At 50.9% G+C, this 19166-nt stretch overlaps 1 protein-coding gene across 2 annotated transcripts in view; it reads right to left on the bottom strand.

Annotated features, from left to right (window-relative positions):
- The window catches only part of ITGA1 (integrin subunit alpha 1), a 171260-nt gene that overhangs the window by 92119 nt on the left and 59975 nt on the right, over positions 1-19166 (bottom strand). The window lies entirely within an intron of this gene.

Below are 19166 nucleotides of genomic sequence, written 5' to 3'. Positions count from 1 at the left end.
TGGTGAGGCCTGAGCACGGTGGAAGTCCTCCCTCTTGAGTTGGACTTGCCGCCTGGTCCCCCAATATTCCCAAATTATCTCCTGTCTTTTCTTTTTCATTTGTTATGCGGCTCCTCCTCCAGACCCGAACCCTGAACCACGCAGGACGTGGAGGGAAACACTTACGACACCCTGCCCCTGACTCCACAGCCTGCCCCGGGCCTGGCTCCTCCGCATCCTCATGCGTCAAATACGGAAAAACAAAATTCTTAAAGATGTGCTCCCTGGTGAATAATCGGGACTTATTTTAAACCTTCGTACCATCTTGCATGGGAAAGCTTCCAGACGTGATCTTTAAGGACGTGTGTGGCCGGCCGTGGGGACAGACTGAGGAGGTGGTGAATCAAAGCCTTGTCATCTGTTTCTTAACAGCGCTGTCCAAGAAGGAGCAGAAAGAAGGTTCCAGAATAGCGCTAGTGTCTAGGAAACTGGCTTCCAAGCTTTCGGTCTGAATGAGGCCACTGTGGGGACTAAGTTTGTATGTTCTCATACGGAGACGGCTTTTCACAGAACAGCTACACCCTGCTGCCTTTTTATGTTTAGGCTCTCAGAGAACTTTTAATATGTTGAATTAAATGTCACTCTAGAGAAGAAAGGGTCACTTCATTGGCACGTTTATCCAACTGATGCATGAAATGACATCCCAGCAAAATGGGTTGTGAGCTCCGCGTCACACTAACGCCCAGCGGTGCGGGGCTCAGTGTCAGGTATAACCGTCCTTTTAGGACCTGAATTCTGAGCCAAGGCTAAACCAGGGCCAAACTGAGGGTCACAAAGGTCAAACGATGGGAATCGCAGAAACAAGAGTTCACCATGGGGAATTGTGTGAGGAAAAAAAAAGTGCTTTCTGGACATTTTAATAGAGTCCTCTTTTGGGCAATAAAAACAAACAAACAAACAATGAAAAAAAAAAACACCACCAAACACTTTACTATCTTAAAAGGTGTTCTCTCTCTACGCAGACATGGTTCCCATTAACTCCCTCTCAAGAGAGAGAAAGACACATCAGTGTGCTTTGAAAATCTTATATGAAACGTTCCTTTCATTATTGTAATTAGTGAAGTCTTTTTTAAAAAAACGAATTAGGAACTTCTCCTGTACAGGAAAAAATTTGCTCATCACCTACAGATCCTTAGACTCACAAACTCAGATCACCACATTTCTTCTAAAACTTTTATTTAAGAAACAGAGCAGCCCAGACACCGTGTTCAGTGTAGTGGGCTGAACTGTGTCTCCTAAAAAGTTGTCCATAGTCGGTGAGGGTGACCTCATTTGAAAATCGGATCTCAAGGTGAGATTGTCCTGTAGATAGTGAAGGCCAACAATTCAAAGACTGCTCTCCTTATGCGATAAAGGAGAGGGGGCAAGACAGCTGGAGCCAGACACACGAAGGAGAAGGCCCTGGCACGGGAGAGGCAGAGGTGGAGAGGTGGCCACACGCCCTGGCCTGCCAGGAATCCCAGGAGCCTCCAGAAACGGGGAAAGCACACATTCTCCCCCCGGCCTTCAGAGGGAGTCCAGCTGTCAGCATCTGGAATCTGGGCTTCTGGCTTTCAGGCCAGGAAAGAGTAAATGTATGCTTTTATTTTATATTTTCCAGTTTCATTGAGATTAATTGATATTCCACGCGGTACATGTTTAATGTATACAGCATAATGATTTGACATATATATCATGAAATGAATACGTCAATAAGTTTAGTTAACATTATATATATATATATATATATATATATATATATATATATATATATATATGCAAAAAAAAGGAAAAAAATTTTCCCTGTAATGAGAACTGTTAGGATTTAGTCTCAACAACATTCCTACATCACACAGCAGTGCTAGCTATAGTCATCATGCTGTACACTACATCCCTAGTTCTTATTTATCATATAACTGGAAGTTTGTACCTTTTGATCACCCCTCTCCAATCCCCCCTCCGCCCACCCTCACCTCCGGTAATCACAAATCTGATCTCTTCTTCTATGAGTTAGGGTTTTTTGTTTGTTTTTTAAAGATTCTACATATAAGTGAGATCATACAGGGTTTGTCTTTCTCTGTCTGGCTTATTTCACTGAGCACAATACCCTCTAGATCCATCCATGTGGTCACAAATGGCAAGATTTCCTCTTTTTTATTTTTTATGGCCGAGTAACATTCACCTGCTGATGGGCACTTAGGTTGTTGCCATGTCTTGGGAATTGTGACTAATGCTGCAGTGAACAGGGCATTGCAGACACCTTTTCGACATCATGTTTTCATTTTCTTCGGATATAATAGTATTGCCAGAGGTGGAATTGCTGGATGATTGTTCTATGTTTAATTTCTTGAGGAATCTCCTCACTGTTTCCCACAGTGGCTGCACCAATTTACCCTCCCCCCGAGCAGTGAATGAGGGTTCCCTTTTCTCCACATTCTCGCCAGCACTCCTTATCTCTTGCCTATAGACGCTAGCCAACCTTCCTGCTGTTGTAAGCCACCACGTTTGTGGTAATTTAACACAGCAGCCCCAGGGAGCTAACATGTTCAGAAGAGGCACCCAGCCTCCTTTCTGACAAAGGCGCACGGGGGCCCCAAGTGAACGCACCACCGTCATGACCACCCATCCACATCTAGAAAAAGAACATTTCCAGCAAACGGAGGCTCCCTTGGGCACATCTCCTTTTAAAATAAGAAGAAACTCAACAACAAAGAGGCCAACAACCCAAATAAAAAGTGGGCAAAGGATTTCAATAGACATTTCTCCAAATAAGTTACACTAGTGGCCAATCTATAATAATAAAAGTGTGATATGCTAATTAGACTGGACGTCCTTCCGGGGTAAAGCCTGGGCTGCAGCCGCCGTGGCTGTGAGGGAGGGATTGAGGTCACAGCTGCGAAGGCCTACTCTTGCATGAATTTCGTGCACCGGGCCTCTAGTAAACACATAAAAAGATGCTCAGCATCAATAATTATTAGGAAAAAGTAAATCCAAACCACAATGAGATACCACTTCACACCCAGTGGGATGGATATAAGAAGAAAAGAAAAAGAAACTAAACTTTGGCAAGGATTTGTGGTAACTGGAACCCTCACACCTGGCTGATGGGCACGTCAAATGGCATAACCACCGTGGGAAACAGGTTGGCGGTTCCTCAAAAGTTAGACCCAGCTCTAGCCCATGTGCTCAGTGGTTAGAGCATTGAGCTGCGAACCAAAGGGTCTTGAGTTTAATTACTGGTCAAGGGCATATACCTGGGTTGCAGGATGAACACTGGTCCCGGCTGGGGCAAGGGTGGAGGCAACCAATCGATGTGTCTCTCTCATCTCCGTGTTTCTCTCTCTGTCTGCCCTCCTCCCTCCCTCCCTGCCACTCTCAAGTTCAATGGAAAAAATATCCTCAGATGAAGATTAACAACAACAACAACAACAACAAGTTAAACACAGAGCTAATGCATGACCCAGTAATTCCACTTACATATATAATACCCCAACGATTTAAAAACATAAGTTCACATAAAAATGTATACTTGATTGTTCATAGCACTGTCCACCTTAGCCCCGAAGGGGAAACAACCCAAATATCCATCAATTGATGAATGGATTTAAAAAAAAGGGACCTATCCAAACAGTGGAATATTATGCAGTGATAAAAAGGAATGAAGTACTGCTACCTGCTACACCATGAGTGAACCTCGAAGTATTGTGCTAAGTGACACAAAAGTGACCTATTGCAGGATTCCACTGACATGAACTATATTGTAATTAGTGAAGTCTTTTTTTAAGAAACGAATTAGGAACTTCTCCTGTACAGGAAAAATTGCGTATTTATAGAAATGGAAAGCAGACTTGTGGTTTCCAGGGCCTGTGGGTAAGAGGAGTGGAAGTGATTGCTTCATGGATGTGGGGTTTCTATTTCGGGTGGTGAAAAATTAATTCCAAACTAGATGGTTGCACAACACTGCAAATGTACTTAGTGACACTGAACTGCATCTTTAAAATGGTTAACTGGTTAAAAAAAAAATATGTTTAAATATATTTCAAAGAGGAAGGGAGAGGGAGAGACAGAAACATCAATGATGGGAGAGAGTCATCGATCAGCTGCCTCCTGTATGTCCCCCACGGAGGATTGAGCCCACAACACGGTTATGTGCCCTGACTAGGATTTGAAGCATGATCTCCTGGTTCATAGGTCAATGCTCAACCACTGAGCCACACTGGCCAGACAAATGGTAAAATGTTAATGTATATTTTGCCACAATGAAAAATACAAAGCATTAATTACTCACTCTAATCATTCAACAATATGCTTTTAAAAAATTAAACTTTTTATTCTGAGGCACTTGTAGAAACATATAGTCCTTATTTTTCCTACTTAAAACAGTAAAATAAAAAATGTAAAAACACCTTCTCCTGGTGGCTAGTACAGGACTGTGTAACTGGGCATCTCGCACACGGGGCTTCCTGCCACTAACACTGGTAACAGGACAGTATGTTTTACTCGGTTACTTATCAGCCCATTGAGAGAGCAACCTTCCCAGGTATTTTATCTTTAACTAGAGGCCCAGTGCACAAAATTCATGCATGGGGAGGGGAGGCCCACAGCTCAGCCTGCACCCTCTGGCAATCCAGGACCCCTTGGGGGATGTCTGACTGCCGGTTTAGGCCCATCGGATTGGGCCTAAACCGGCAGTCGGACATCCCTCTCACAATCCGGGACCACTGGCTCCTAACTGCTCGCCTGCCTGCCTGCCTGCCTGCCTGATTGCCCCTAATCCCTCTGCCTGACTGATTGCCCCTAACCTCTCTGCCTGCCTGATTGCCCCTAACTGCTCACCTGCCTGCCTGATTGCCCCTAACAACTCTGCCTGCCTGCCTGATTGCCCCTAACCACCTCTACCTCGGACCTCACCATGGCAACTTTGTCCAGAAGGTCGTTCAGCTGTCTGGTCTAATTAGCATATTACACTTTTATTATTATAGATGGGAGACAAAAGGAAACACACATAAGGATAGACACTGAAATTTGGATGATTCATGTACATACTCAAATTAATTTTGATAAGTGATATATATGAATTACTAAAGAATATAGCCCTAGCTGGTTTTCTCAGTGGTTAGAGCATCAGCCTGTGGACTGAAGGGTCCCGGGTTTGATTCCAGTCAAGGGCATATGCCCAGGTTGTGGGCTTGATCCCAGTATGCAGGAGGCAGCCAATCAATGGTTCTCTCTCATCATTGATGTTTCTATCTCTCTCTCCCTCTCCCTTCCTCTCTGAAATCAATAAATATATATTTAAAAATGAAAAAATAAATAAAGAACATAAATATGTTTGAGACCAGTTCTAATAATTTTTCATGAATTAAATGCTGGAGAAAATAATAATATTCAAAATTAGTGATAAAGTCTATAATATTCATATTACTATCAAGTTCAGTGCTTGATTACAGATATTTAATCACAACATTTAAATGTATGTGTTTCGTCCTAACCGGTTTGGCTCAATGAATAGAGCATCGGCCTGCGGACTGAAAGTTCCCAGGTTCAATTCCAGTCAAGGGCATGTACCTTGGTTGTGGGTACATCCCCAGTGGGAGTTGTGCAGGAGGCAGCTGATCGATGGTTCTCTCTCATCGATGTTTCTAACTCTCTATCCCTCTCTCTTCCTCTCTGTAAAAAATCAATAAAATATATTAAAATAAATAAATGTATGTGTTTCTAGTGAATGATGCTGAAGGCTATATATATATATATATATATATACACATTTATTTATTTTAACCTGTAGAACAAGGCATGGTCAGGGCTGAAAGAAATTAAGTCACAGACCATTAACTATGAGACCATAAAACAAACACAGCACTCTTACTAGTAAGTGAGGGGACATGTCCTTCAAGCTGTAGCTCTTCAAATATCTGACCTACCGTCTCTCCGGGGGTGTAGAGCATGCTAACGATATTTTTTTACATGTGAAACAAACCGGCAAGTGCTGATGATATGTTTCGTTCCTTTGAAAGGCTACGTCAGGCATATAAAAACTTACTCTACTTCCCAAATGTGTGAGAAACATTAAAAAGAAAGGTTAAAAGCGCCACTCATCCCTTTCCCCTTCCTTTTTCTTTGTTTGCTCCTCGTTGCCAAAGACCTCTTGTCCTTTGCCTGTGTTTCACCACTCCTTGCCGTCCTGTCTCCACCGGGACATGTAAATGCCCAACCGCAGGCTAAACATTGACCAAATGAATAAACATCTAACTGGTCGTGGGTTCTGCCTACAGCAGGATCATGGATCAAACCTACAAGGAGGAGAGATCTCAGGAGGCAGGGGCCTCCGTTTCCCTAAGGCACCCAAAAGCCGAAAGAATCAGAGAGCCTTCAGTGGCACTCACCAGGAACACATGCATTCAAATGTTGTGATGAAATATCGTCAATCCAGCACTGAACTTGACAGTAATATGAACAGTATAGACTTTCTCACTAACTTTGAAAATGATGATCTTCTCCAATATTTCATTCATCAAGAATAATTAGAACTGGTCTCAAACACATTCATGTTCTTCATTAATATCTCTGTACCTTACACTGTTTTTAAAAATGCATGATCCTTCAAAGTGCTAAATGCTTCACAGAAATTGGCGCTTCCACTTTGATCCTTCAGACTCAGTCTAGCCCTGGGGCTTGTCTCAGCCGCAGGAGGGCCTCAGGGCACCCCTGAGAGTCCCCCGCCCCCCACCTACAGCTCCTTGCACGGCTCCTGCACCCCGGAGACCCCTAGCAACCTCAGGAGGCTACAGCTGGAAAAGGCCAAAGCCAGGGGCAAGGCCAGTCCCGGGGGGGGGGGGGGCGGGGGGGGGAAGGTGGGAACCCATTCACCGGCGATGCTCCCAACCCCCACCGAGCAGAGGTCTCTCCTGAAGCCAATCACGGCCACGGCCGCAAGAGATGGACGTGAGGGTGTGGGGTTGCTAGAAGCCAATTAAACGTGAATCTGATAGACAATAAAACATTTCTTCAGAAGAAGTAAGTCCCATTCACTGCCCACCCCGCGCTAAAGCTTAGAAAGGCAGCCTGAGGAAGTGGGGAGAGAAGCGTGCTCTATGTTCTAGAGTGTGAGCCGCGGCTTATGTTGAAATTTAGATTTCAACCCCAGTGGGCTTGTCCTTCTAAGTGCCCATGGCCTCCTTGCTCAGCCTGCCCAACGGGAAATCTGCATGTGTCCCCAGCTCTCCTCTTCCGGGCTGCAAGCTGATGGCTGCATTGAAGAACAAGGTTGAGCCCTGGCTGGTGTGGCTCATTGGATAGAGCATCAGCCTGTGGATTGAAGGGCCCCGGATTCCATTCTGGTCAAGGGCACATGCCTAGGTTGCAGGCTCATCCCCAATAGGGGGCGTGCAGGAAGCAGCTGATCCATGATTTTCTCTCATCATTGATGTTTCTCTCTCTCTCTCTCTTTCTCTCTGAAATCAATAAACATATATTTTTTTTAAAAACCCCGCAACAATGTTTACGCCAAGGCCAGGTGTGTCCTGGGAATGGGGAGGTGCATATCACCTTCCTCTCTCCCGGCTTCTCCTTCCTTCCAGAGGCGAATGTCAGCTGGGGACAGGCTGAGATAAGAGGCGCCGGGGCCAGGTGACCTCAGGAAGACCGAGTCCCCCGCCCTTCCTCCAGTTCCGGTGACCCCGGGCTGCTCCAGGAGCGTCCCAGGCTGACCTTCGGAGCATTTCAATGAGCCGCCATTGACCACCTAACAGCGGGGCTGCCCTGAAGGTCTGGGTGGCGAATCCGACACCCATCCCAATATCAGGGACCCACGAGCAAGCGGAGTTCATGTTTGAGGTTAAGTATTCAGAGAAAAACAAAGTCAAGTACAAGGAGAAAACATTTGTGTCAATTATGTAACTGATAGGATGAGGCCCTGGCTTCCACAGCCGACATGAAGCCTGGAAAGGAAGCGGGGTAGGTTTTCCTGACGGACTGGCATCCCGGCTCCCAGGAGAATGTGAGTTAAACCGGTCCCCGTGGAGGGAAGGCACTGGTGATGGGCCTGGCTGGGCCCAGCAGTGGCTGCTCCCAGGAGGGATGGGGCTTCCGGCCAGGGGCGCAGGAGTGAGGGCGGAGGGAGAGCAGCCTGGCGTGCGGTGCAGAGGGAGCGCTGAGGCTGCTGCGATGGGAAGCCGTCCGCGGGCTGAGCCACCGTGAAGACGGCCCTGGCGCATGGGCACCTCCTGTGTGGGCATTTCCCACTCAGGGGCAGCGTGGGAAGAACACGGATCTGAACTAGAAGAGTCCTCGCTCCACCACACAGGAGCACCCTGACTTTGGGCAAATCATGTGACCTTTAGATGTCTGAGCTTCAGTCTGAAATGATGAGACGTTTCTCATAGAGGTGCAAGGGCTACAGGATAAGATTTTTGCTGAATCCCTGGGAACCGCTAAGAATTGTGTTAAACGCAGTTTTATCCCTTTTCTCCTAATGCACCTTCTTACCGGAGGGACCACCGGGCACCGGATCCCCTGCAGAGGCCTGGTGCCAAGAGATGCCTTCTGCCTCGTCCCATCATCCACTCCTACCGTCCGTCCGGCCAAGATGGTGTTAAAACAGGGAAAGTGGACCCACTGCCTGTAGTCACCCTCAGCCCATTTCCTTCTCCTCGCCAGACAGCTGGCTGGTCCTGAGGCCCCGGCCTCCTGGGTGGTGACGCTGCCCCCTGGTCTCACCTGGGTGCCTGGCCCCTCCCCCAGGGCGCTCACCGGCTTGGAGGGGCCCGGGCATCGGTGAGCTGCTAGAAAAAACTCCGGGGTTGACCTTAATGCGTTGCCTGGGTTGAGAACCACTGCCTAAGCTGAAAGAACATTCTAGAAAAATAAAGGCCTGTGCTTCCCCTTGCTGGTTCTTTGGGATGCAAGCAAGGTGGCTAGGGGAGGAGACAGCAGGGAGGGAGGTGGCAGGCCCACGGCCTTGGCATGTCGCTGGGAGGTGGCAGCCTTCACGGGTATGTGCGGGCCTCGGAGTGTGGGCTCCCAGGCCGGAGCCGTTTTAAGGACGCCTCTCCCTAATACCCAGGTTTGAAGGTCGCCAACAGCTTTGCACACAGGGCAGGACTTGGCCCCGCATTCCAAACAATGACCCGCGGCCTGGAATGCGGCCTCCCCCCAGGCCGCCCTGCAGCAGCTCAGCCAAACCCCAGGCCTGGCAGCCGTGGAAGACGGTGCAAAACAGATTCCTTAGAGCCCAGCGTCACTGGTGATTTATGCTGCAGGAAAGACACGGCTTTCAAAAATAACAGGCCATTGTTGCTACCCACGGAGGAGGGGAGCTGCAGGGTGACTGTGGGGTCGAGGCCACGCGCCCGTCCGTCCGCAGTCTCCCCAGGAAGGAAGGAAGGCTCGAGGCTGACACGGCTCCCCAGCCTCGAGGGGGGGGGGCGGGCACCCCTGCTCTCCTGACACCCAGGCCTCAGTCTGCCTGCCTCGGCCACAGCGGCCTCCGAGTGGCCTGGACGGTTCCTCCCTGATGCCCACTCGTCACTCACATGCATGTTCCTGCCGCGCTTACACGTACACGGCCTTCAGTGACGGCAGCGAATGGCAGGACAGCACATTTAACTGTGGGTGTGCACCGCCCGTGCCACAGTCTCAGACACAAACTCCGTGCCTTATCCTCCTGATCCCACAATGAAAGCTGCTGATGCGTCTAGCACAGCGGTTCTCAACCTGTGGGTCGCGACCCTTTGGGGATCGAACGACCCTTTCACAGGGGTCGCCTAAGACCATGGGAAAACACATCTATCATTACATACTGTTTTTGTGATTAATCACTATGCTTTAATTATGTTCAATTTGTAACAATGAAAATACATCCTGCATATCAGATATTTACATGACGATTCATAACAGTAGCAACATACAGTTATGCAGTAGTAACGGAAATAATTTTATGGTTGGGGGTCCCCACAACATGAGGAACTGTATTAAAGGGTCGCGGCGTTAGGAAGGTTGAGAACCGCTGGTCTAGAAGAACATAAGTGATCGAGCTTTCCATCCACACAGACCACTGTGGTCTGCGTTTCCCATCTCCCGGCTCCCTCTCCCACTATTGGCTGCCAGGAGGGAGAGGCAGGAGCAGAGGGAAGGTGAGACAGGACCTAACCCGGAGCCTGTGAGGCTCCCAGTGGGGAAGGGACCAGGTGCTCACAGACTCACTGTGAAAAGCCAAAGGAACATCTAACTCATTGAATGACAACAGATGTGGCCCCGGCTCCTCCCGGGCCCCACATTCCACATGCCCCCCCTCCTGTCACTCAGGCTGCGGAGACAGGATGCGCCCACACAGAGTCCCAGCCTATTCCCAGGTCGTCCTCCCAGAAAAGACATTGCCTTCTCCCCTCTGCGGGAAAGGGCCTTCCTGCCCAGCCCCACACTGGCGGCCCTGCAGCACCCAAGGGAGCGGTCATGCCTGGTGAGCCTGTCCCTCACCCAGGAGGGAGGGTGGCCGGGGAGACAGGAGACCCGCAGGGAGCCCAGCAGGCCCAGCTCAGGCTGCTCTCACCTCCTTCTACTCCCTGGCGGGCCCAGTGGGCGCTCCCCTCCTCAGGGGGCGCTCATCCTCCCCAGTGGGTGCTCCCCCTCCCAGTGGGCGCTCCCCCTCCCAGTAGGCCCTCCCCCTCCCCAGTGGGCACTTCCCCTCCCAACTCAGCAGGCCCAGGTCAGGCTGCTCTCACCTCCTTCTACTCAGTGGCTGGCCCAGTGGGTGCTCCCTCACCCTGAGGTGCTCCCACCCCCTCTACCCTGGCATCCTCGCTTCCAGGGTGCTACGGAGGAGGGCACCACGTCCCTAACCCTCACTCTCACTGTGGCTTCCTTGCTCTCGTTTCTCATTTAACTGTTTTGCTGTTTGTCATGAGAGAGAAACCCGAGATACCAAAAATGTGAAAAACAGGAAGGTTCCAGAACCTTCCAGCCATGTCAGTCCTGGTCCCTGGTCCACATTTCTGATTCCGCTTAAGCTTTTCATCACGTCAGAGGGTGGGAGGCGACGTGATCTCCCTTCTCCCCGAGGCCGGTTCTTCTCGGGGTGCGGACTCTTCACGGTAAACAGGAGCATGTAGCTTAGGGGTTGCAGGGACCCTGGCGCAGAAGGAAGTGGCTACCAGGTCGCTGTGGGGGCTGTAAAGGGACTGCTCAGCCCCCTGGGCCCCTGCTCTGGAGAGGCTGAGAGATGGGGCGCGGCAGGACTCTCCCACTGCCTTCAGCTCCCGCCCCCCCCCCCCCCCCCCCCCGCCCCGGCCCCCGGAAGCCTGGCCTGGTCAGCAAGCGCCTCTGCTCCCACCTCCCCGCACGGCCTCTTCCCGCAGCATCTGTGGCTGAGCGGGTCCCAGTGGCCCTCTGCTGCCCACTCTGGGCTGGTGGCCTGGAGGGGCGTCTGTGACCTTCTCTAGTCACCTGGCCCCATGGGGGCTGGCAGTGCCCGGCACATCGCAGGCCCTTAGTGGGTGGCTGTCCTCAGTGGGTGGCTGTCCTTCCTTAGTGAGTGGCTGTCCTCAGTGGGTGGCTGTCCTCAGTGGGTGGCTGTCCTTAGTGGGTGGCTGTCCTTCCTCAGTGAGTGGCTGTCCTCAGTGGGTGGCTGTCCTTAGTGGGTGGCTGTCCTCAGTGGGTGGCTGTCCTTCCTTAGTGGGTGGCTGTCCTCAGTGGGTGGCTGCCCTTAGTGGGTGGCTGTCCTCAGTGGGTGGCTGTCCTTCCTTAGTGGGTGGCTGTCCTCAGTGGGTGGCTGTCCTCAGTGGGTGGCTGTCCTTCCTTAGTGGGTGGCTGTCCTTCCTTAGTGGGTGGCTGTCCTTAGTGGGTGGCTGTCCTTCCTTAGTGGGTGGCTGTCCTCAGTGAGTGGCTGTCCTCAGTGGGTGGCTGTCCTTAGTGGGTGGCTGTCCTCAGTGGGTGGCTGTCCTTAGTGGGTGGCTGTCCTCAGTGGGTGGCTGTCCTTAGTGGGTGGCTGTCCTCAGTGGGTGGCTGTCCTTAGTGGGTGGCTGTCCTCAGTGGGTGGCTGTCCTTCCTCAGTGAGTGGCTGTCCTTCCTCAGTGGGTGGCTGTCCTTCCTTAGTGGGTGGCTGTCCTTAGTGGGTGGCTGTCCTTCCTCAGTGGGTGGCTGTCCTTCCTCAGTGAGTGGCTGTCCTTCCTTAGTGGGTGGCTGTCCTTCCTTAGTGGGTGGCTGTCCTTAGTGGGTGGCTGTCCTCAGTGGGTGGCTGTCCTTAGTGGGTGGCTGTCCTCAGTGGGTGGCTGTCCTTCCTCAGTGAGTGGCTGTCCTTCCTCAGTGGGTGGCTGTCCTTCCTTAGTGGGTGGCTGTCCTCAGTGGGTGGCTGTCCTTCCTCAGTGGGTGGCTGTCCTTCCTTAGTGGGTGGCTGTCCTTAGTGGGTGGCTGTCCTTCCTCAGTGGGTGGCTGTCCTTCCTTAGTGGGTGGCTGTCCTTAGTGGGTGGCTGTCCTCAGTGGGTGGCTGTCCTCAGTGAGTGGCTGTCCTCAGTGGGTGGCTGTCCTTCCTTAGTGGGTGGCTGTCCTCAGTGGGTGGCTGTCCTTCCTCAGTGGGTGGCTGTCCTTAGTGGGTGGCTGTCCTCAGTGGGTGGCTGTCCTTCCTTAGTGGGTGGCTGTCCTCAGTGGGTGGCTGCCCTTAGTGGGTGGCTGTCCTCAGTGGGTGGCTGTCCTTCCTTAGTGGGTGGCTGTCCTCAGTGGGTGGCTGTCCTCAGTGGGTGGCTGTCCTTCCTTAGTGGGTGGCTGTCCTTCCTTAGTGGGTGGCTGTCCTTAGTGGGTGGCTGTCCTTCCTTAGTGGGTGGCTGTCCTCAGTGAGTGGCTGTCCTCAGTGGGTGGCTGTCCTTAGTGGGTGGCTGTCCTCAGTGGGTGGCTGTCCTTAGTGGGTGGCTGTCCTCAGTGGGTGGCTGTCCTTAGTGGGTGGCTGTCCTCAGTGGGTGGCTGTCCTTAGTGGGTGGCTGTCCTCAGTGGGTGGCTGTCCTTCCTCAGTGAGTGGCTGTCCTTCCTCAGTGGGTGGCTGTCCTTCCTTAGTGGGTGGCTGTCCTTAGTGGGTGGCTGTCCTTCCTCAGTGGGTGGCTGTCCTTCCTCAGTGAGTGGCTGTCCTTCCTTAGTGGGTGGCTGTCCTTCCTTAGTGGGTGGCTGTCCTTAGTGGGTGGCTGTCCTCAGTGGGTGGCTGTCCTTAGTGGGTGGCTGTCCTCAGTGGGTGGCTGTCCTTCCTCAGTGAGTGGCTGTCCTTCCTCAGTGGGTGGCTGTCCTTCCTTAGTGGGTGGCTGTCCTCAGTGGGTGGCTGTCCTTCCTCAGTGGGTGGCTGTCCTTCCTTAGTGGGTGGCTGTCCTTAGTGGGTGGCTGTCCTTCCTCAGTGGGTGGCTGTCCTTCCTTAGTGGGTGGCTGTCCTTAGTGGGTGGCTGTCCTCAGTGGGTGGCTGTCCTCAGTGAGTGGCTGTCCTCAGTGGGTGGCTGTCCTTCCTTAGTGGGTGGCTGTCCTCAGTGGGTGGCTGTCCTTCCTCAGTGGGTGGCTGTCCTTCCTTAGTGGGTGGCTGTCCTTAGTGGGTGGCTGTCCTTCCTCAGTGGGTGGCTGTCCTTAGTGGGTGGCTGTCCTCAGTGGGTGGCTGTCCTCAGTGAGTGGCTGTCCTCAGTGGGTGGCTGTCCTTCCTTAGTGGGTGGCTGTCCTCAGTGGGTGGCTGTCCTCAGTGGGTGGCTGTCCTTCCTTAGTGGGTGGCTGTCCTCAGTGGGTGGCTGTCCTTCCTTAGTGGGTGGCTGTCCTCAGTGGGTGGCTGTGGGGAGAATGAAGGCTGGAGGCGGAGGCTTTCGGGGCGGAGGAGAATTCTCCTCCGAGGAACGGGCGGCCTGTAACCTGGGCTCGGGTGTCAGGATCTGCGGAGACCCGGTCTGCGCCAGAGGAAGCAGCAGTGGCGGGTCCAAGAGGGTGACGGCCTTTCAGATTCCGTCCTGATCCTGATTCCCTCTCCCAGCCCCTCCGCGTGTGCACTTGGGTAAGAAAACGGGTAAGAAACCCGAAGGGGTGGGTCAAGTAGGAATGTGGGTCTGAAACCCCCCCACGCGTGTGACTTAGAGGGAGTGGCCCTCCCCTCTGGGCCCCTGTGAACATCCCCCCCCCAAGCGATGGTCACACACTCTGTAAGGCCCCCAGCTTCGCCCCGTTCTGATTCTCGATGACCCCGAGCCGCGTGGGGCCATGAGTTTTCAAACTTCCTCTCCCTCATCCACACAACAGGGATTTCTCCACGGCCAGCAGCGCACTTGGAGAGGAAGAAAAAGTACCAGTTATGGTCACAAGATCAATGAGCCGAAACCCAAGATTAAGATGTTTTATATCCGCAGAGCAATTTATCACAACGATGTCAGACAAAAAGTTCTAGTGGATGTTTACACGAGGACTTGACGAAAAATTCCAGACACGAAGCTTCTGGAACTCAGACTTGAACTCAGAGGACCTCCCACCTCTGAAAAAAATTTTACAACGGAATTTTTTTCCTTAACAAGAATTCCTATTTCAGCGGTGATTGGAGTTCTCTCATTGGGGGCGCTACGGCACAGGAAACTGGGCTGTCTGGGCCGGTCCTTCTAGGCATGACAGCTAAAGATTTACTGAGCAGCCCTGTTTTTGTTTTGTTTTGTTTTTAAGTATATTGTTTATTGATTTCAGAGAGTAAGGGAGAGGGAGAGAGAGCTAGAAACATCAACGAGGAGAGAGAATCATGGATCGGCTGCCTCTTGCACGCCCCACACTGGGGATCGAGCCCACAACCCGGGCCTGTGCCCTGACGGGGAATCAAACTGTGACCTCCTGGTTCATAGGTCGGTGCTCAGCCACTGAGCCATGCCGGCCGGGCTTAGCAGCACTGTTTTTTAATAATTTTGGAGGAAATCATCCTGAAAGACATCATACTTCCCTGACTTCAACAGAAGACACCAATCCCTGTTTACTATAGCACAGTCCTAGGCCCCAAGGAAGTGCTCCAGGCCCTGACTTCTCCTCCGATGGCGTTCAGGATCCTGGTCACCCCTGTCAGCTGTGGCCGTTTCTCTGTGATGGAAAATGTTCTTAATGCGTCACCGCGCACCCAAGGGAGCACAGTCCCTGCCCTTACCGGGCTCAGCAAACACGTTTGTGGAAATCGTGCATGAGTTACCATGGCAGACAAGTCCTCTACAGCCAGGTGTGAAATGGTGACACAGACGCTGGGAGGGCAGGAGGGCTGGTGAATACAGGGGTCTAGCCCTCACCTCCCTCCCAGACAGGGCTGAGCCATCGGAGGAGTCCTGAGCTTTCACGGGAGGTGGAAACGGACAGAGGCAGGTGAGTAACACCACACGGAAGGACTCCACGAACGCTGGCCCGTTACAGGAAACTCATCGCGTTATATTTCTATTTCTAGGCGCGGTGGGGCTACTCGACTGGAAATGGAGGGAGGGACTGGCATCCTTCTATTTTTCAGGGAGTGGCCTGATGGGGCACATCACCACACCCACCTCCTAAGGATCCTGGGGGAATTATTTACCCTCTTTTAATTTCAGCTTTCCTATCCGAAAACAGTAACGACAGGGCTCCTCCAAGAATGAAATAATTCCTTTTCAAAGCACTCACCTAGGCCTGACCTTAACAGACATGCAGCTACTGTTCCTGTAACACATGTCTGTTCCTGGAGTTGGGGCCCCGGTGCCCACCCTGGTGCCCACCCCGTGCATGGCCAGGCCGTGTGGCTGCACCGACCTTTCTCTCTGGTACTTGCTTCCTGGCAGATGCCGCCCGGCCTCAGGGCTGGGCCCCCTGGAACCCACTGTGGTGGCCTCCATGGAAAGAAGGTCTAAGTCCCTCTGTCCCTGCATTATAGGCGCCGGGCATTTCCATTACCCCAGCGTCCTGAAGCCTGGGCTCCAAGGTGGGCCGTGCTAGGGGAGGAAGGAGAGGGGACTTAAAGGAGACGGGGATCCAGGGCCTCAGTCCCTCAGAAACCTCACGATCCTCAGGAAGTGGCAGCTGGAAATATAAGACCTTCCCACGTCAACGCCAATGATTACAGAACTAAAACATTCGCTGTCAAAAAAAAAAAAAAAAAATGAGAGCCTCAAATCTGTATGCCGAAGTATCCCACACAAAAGTGGGTCCCACTTGAAGAAACACATTAGTTTCTCCTCGATTTAAATGTACAAATTCACAATCCCCCAGTTTCTTTCTCGGTGTGATCTCAACAGAAGCTACTAACATGTTTCTTAATGTGGGGACATTAAATACTGCACAATAGCCCAGGAGGCCAGGGTTCGATTCCCGGTCGGGGCACATGCCCGGGTTGCGGGCTCCATCCCCAGTGGGGGGCGTGCAGGAGGCAGCCAATCAGTGGTCCTCTCTCATCATTGATGTTTCTCTCTCTCTCCTTTCCTCTCTGAAGTAAATAAAAACATATTAAAAATAAATAAATGCTGCTCAATCAATGGGCTGTCTTACAAGTCATTATACTTGGAAGTCTATAAAGAACACTCTAGAATATGGATGAGGATGAGGAGAGACTACAAACATGCCCTGACGAGGGAGACGGCTCGCTAGGTAAAGAAGAATGCTGACTGCGATGTTATCACCTCCACGTCAGCTTAACAAATACCTTTGGCCAATGTGTTTTCATGGTCTCTCTAATCTAAAGATCTCCTTAGTGAACTTGGACAATGCCTTTTTAAGGTCTAGCTGAGTTTGCCAGCTACTTGCTGACTATGTTAGGTAACTCCTCAGACTGTTTTCCTTGATAAATTCCAGGACCATTGTATAGATCTTATCTGCCAAACTCTTCATTAGCCGCATTGCTGACTTCTGAGTCTTTCCTAAGTGAGGCATCCTTCATACACAAAACAGTGGACTTGATCTCAACTCCTGCAGAAGTCATGTGGGCTGTTCAGTAACACGTTCAGACTTCTAAACGGTCAATCTGTCAGCAATCCACACCGTGCACTAAGAACATCCAGATCAGCACTTTCCCAAACACGAAGTCTCCTGGGACACACAAGCTGAATCCCAGCGCAGAGCTGAAGGAGACTCGCATCAACGTGGAGAAAAGCACTTTATCTAGGGTTTGAAACACTCGATCTGCAGTCGCGATGCCTTTTATTTTAGCTGCCCTTCCCTACTTGGGAACTCATTTACTGAAGAATGTGCATCAACAAAACTACAGGCTCATCAAAATCCATTTTTCACACGAATATAAATAAAGCTTTGCAGAACTTATGCCAGGATTCTGAGACTTGTGGTCCTGCAAGGAGTGAAAGAGGAAGTGGTGAGGGCCATGTGGGAGGCCTGGGAGCAGGGAGCAGGGAGCAGGGAGCAGGAGGCTGAGGGTCCAGAGCCAGGAACCCTGGGGCCTGAGTGAGATTCCTGAGCTATGGGAACCCTGAGGACGTTGCCTAATAAATTCAGCCATCACCCCAAATGTGCCTATTTTTTTTAAAACTGGAACTCTTCACACACTAAATTGGTAAATGTACACGTATATTAAGACCCACATTAAAAACCACATACAAAAGTAATTTGGCTTTTGCTCCAAAAGTTAGAAGTTTGTTTATCCTAACCACTTTTAAAAACTCAACTTCTATGCAATGGCTACTTTCGCTATTTTACGTGTATACCTCTGGCACACTGTAGAGATCTGTAGAATAAATAAGTATCCAGCTGTGTTAATTGTTGAGCTATAGAAACACTTCTGCATTGAATGATTATAAGATGCCGGGAGCCGGTCCATGCTTGCTGTTTCAAGGGACCTGGCATATATGGCATACTGTTCTTAATATGTTTGCTCACCTTTTTGGCGCTGTGTTTTAACCAAGGTCACCTCTCCGAGAAAGGTTGAATCCCCAGGTAGGGATTTTCCCCTGAAGTTAGGGAGGGAATAAAACCCCTCAACTAAGTGCCAGGCGGGTAATTAATCCCTTTAACTACGAACAATCATGCTTAAACTACATAATCTTTTCTCCCTGGAATGGAGATAAGAAACACCCTAACCTTTGTAATAGAGATTGATAGGATTGAATCAACTGGTATAAATACAGTTGTAACAAGACAGAAACAGACAGAACTCAGAACTCATGACACAGAACTCAGAAGACAGAACTGAGAACACAGGGCTTGGAAGACAGAACTCAGGAGACAGAATTCAGAACACAGAACCTACACAGAACGTTCTCTAGAGACAGAAGAACTTTGCTGGAGAGAACATGCCGGAGGATCCTGGAGAGGGACTGGCCTCGGAGCCTAGAGACAGAGCCTAGCGGGAGAACATGGCAAGGGATCCTGGACTGAACCTGACTACAGAGATTGGCAGGAGAACCTGACTGGAACCTGGACACTGAACCTGACTGGAGAGCCTGGACGGAACCTGGCTGGAGAACCTAGCGAGGGAACATGGCTACAGAACCTCGCTGGAGATCCGAAGCAGAGCCTCTCTGGAGATCCGGGCTAGAGATCCTGACCAGACCCTGACAAGAGAACCCAGCTATGATGATCAACTGAACACTGCCCCTGTATCATTCCTTCTTCGCCGACTCCGTCCTCACCTTTGGGGACCCCTGGACCCGCTGGGGCAGGACCCCGGCAATAAGATAATGGAGTCACGCTGTATTTACAGGGATCACATACTCTTTCCCTCTGCTGTGCTTGGCCCTTCTTTTCTAGTTCTAATTCTTATTAGATCATTTTTTCCCTCCGGGACTGACATCTCTTGTATCATTATCCCCAACGTTGTTTCTGAACTTCAGATCTGCAAGCTCAAGTGCCTAAGGGATCTTCTTATATACAGTAGGTTTATTCATCCTGTCAAACATTTTTTGAGCATCTATTCTGTGCCAGGAATTAATTCTTAGTGTTGGAGATGTAGCAACCAACCTAACAGGCCACAGTCTCCACCCTCACAGAGCTTATGTTACAGAGAGACGCAAAGCAGAGCTACTAAGATTACAGATTAAAATGAGGCGGTGGGAAAGGCACCTTGGAGAAGGGACATTTTTAAAGCTGGTTTGGGGAGACGGCAAGGAGAAGACAGGTGAGCACCAGCCTGGAGGGAAGGAGGCAGTGAGGACACGGAAGTCTGCTGGAAGGTACCTCCAACCGAAGATGCTACATGAACGCAGTTTTCCTGG

The sequence above is a fragment of the Myotis daubentonii genome, chromosome 4, assembly GCF_963259705.1.
Source record: "Myotis daubentonii chromosome 4, mMyoDau2.1, whole genome shotgun sequence".
In the NCBI taxonomy this organism is placed as follows: domain Eukaryota; kingdom Metazoa; phylum Chordata; class Mammalia; order Chiroptera; family Vespertilionidae; genus Myotis; species Myotis daubentonii.
The sequence above is the reverse complement of the archived record's forward strand: the minus strand, read 5'-3'. Positions and strand labels throughout refer to the sequence as shown.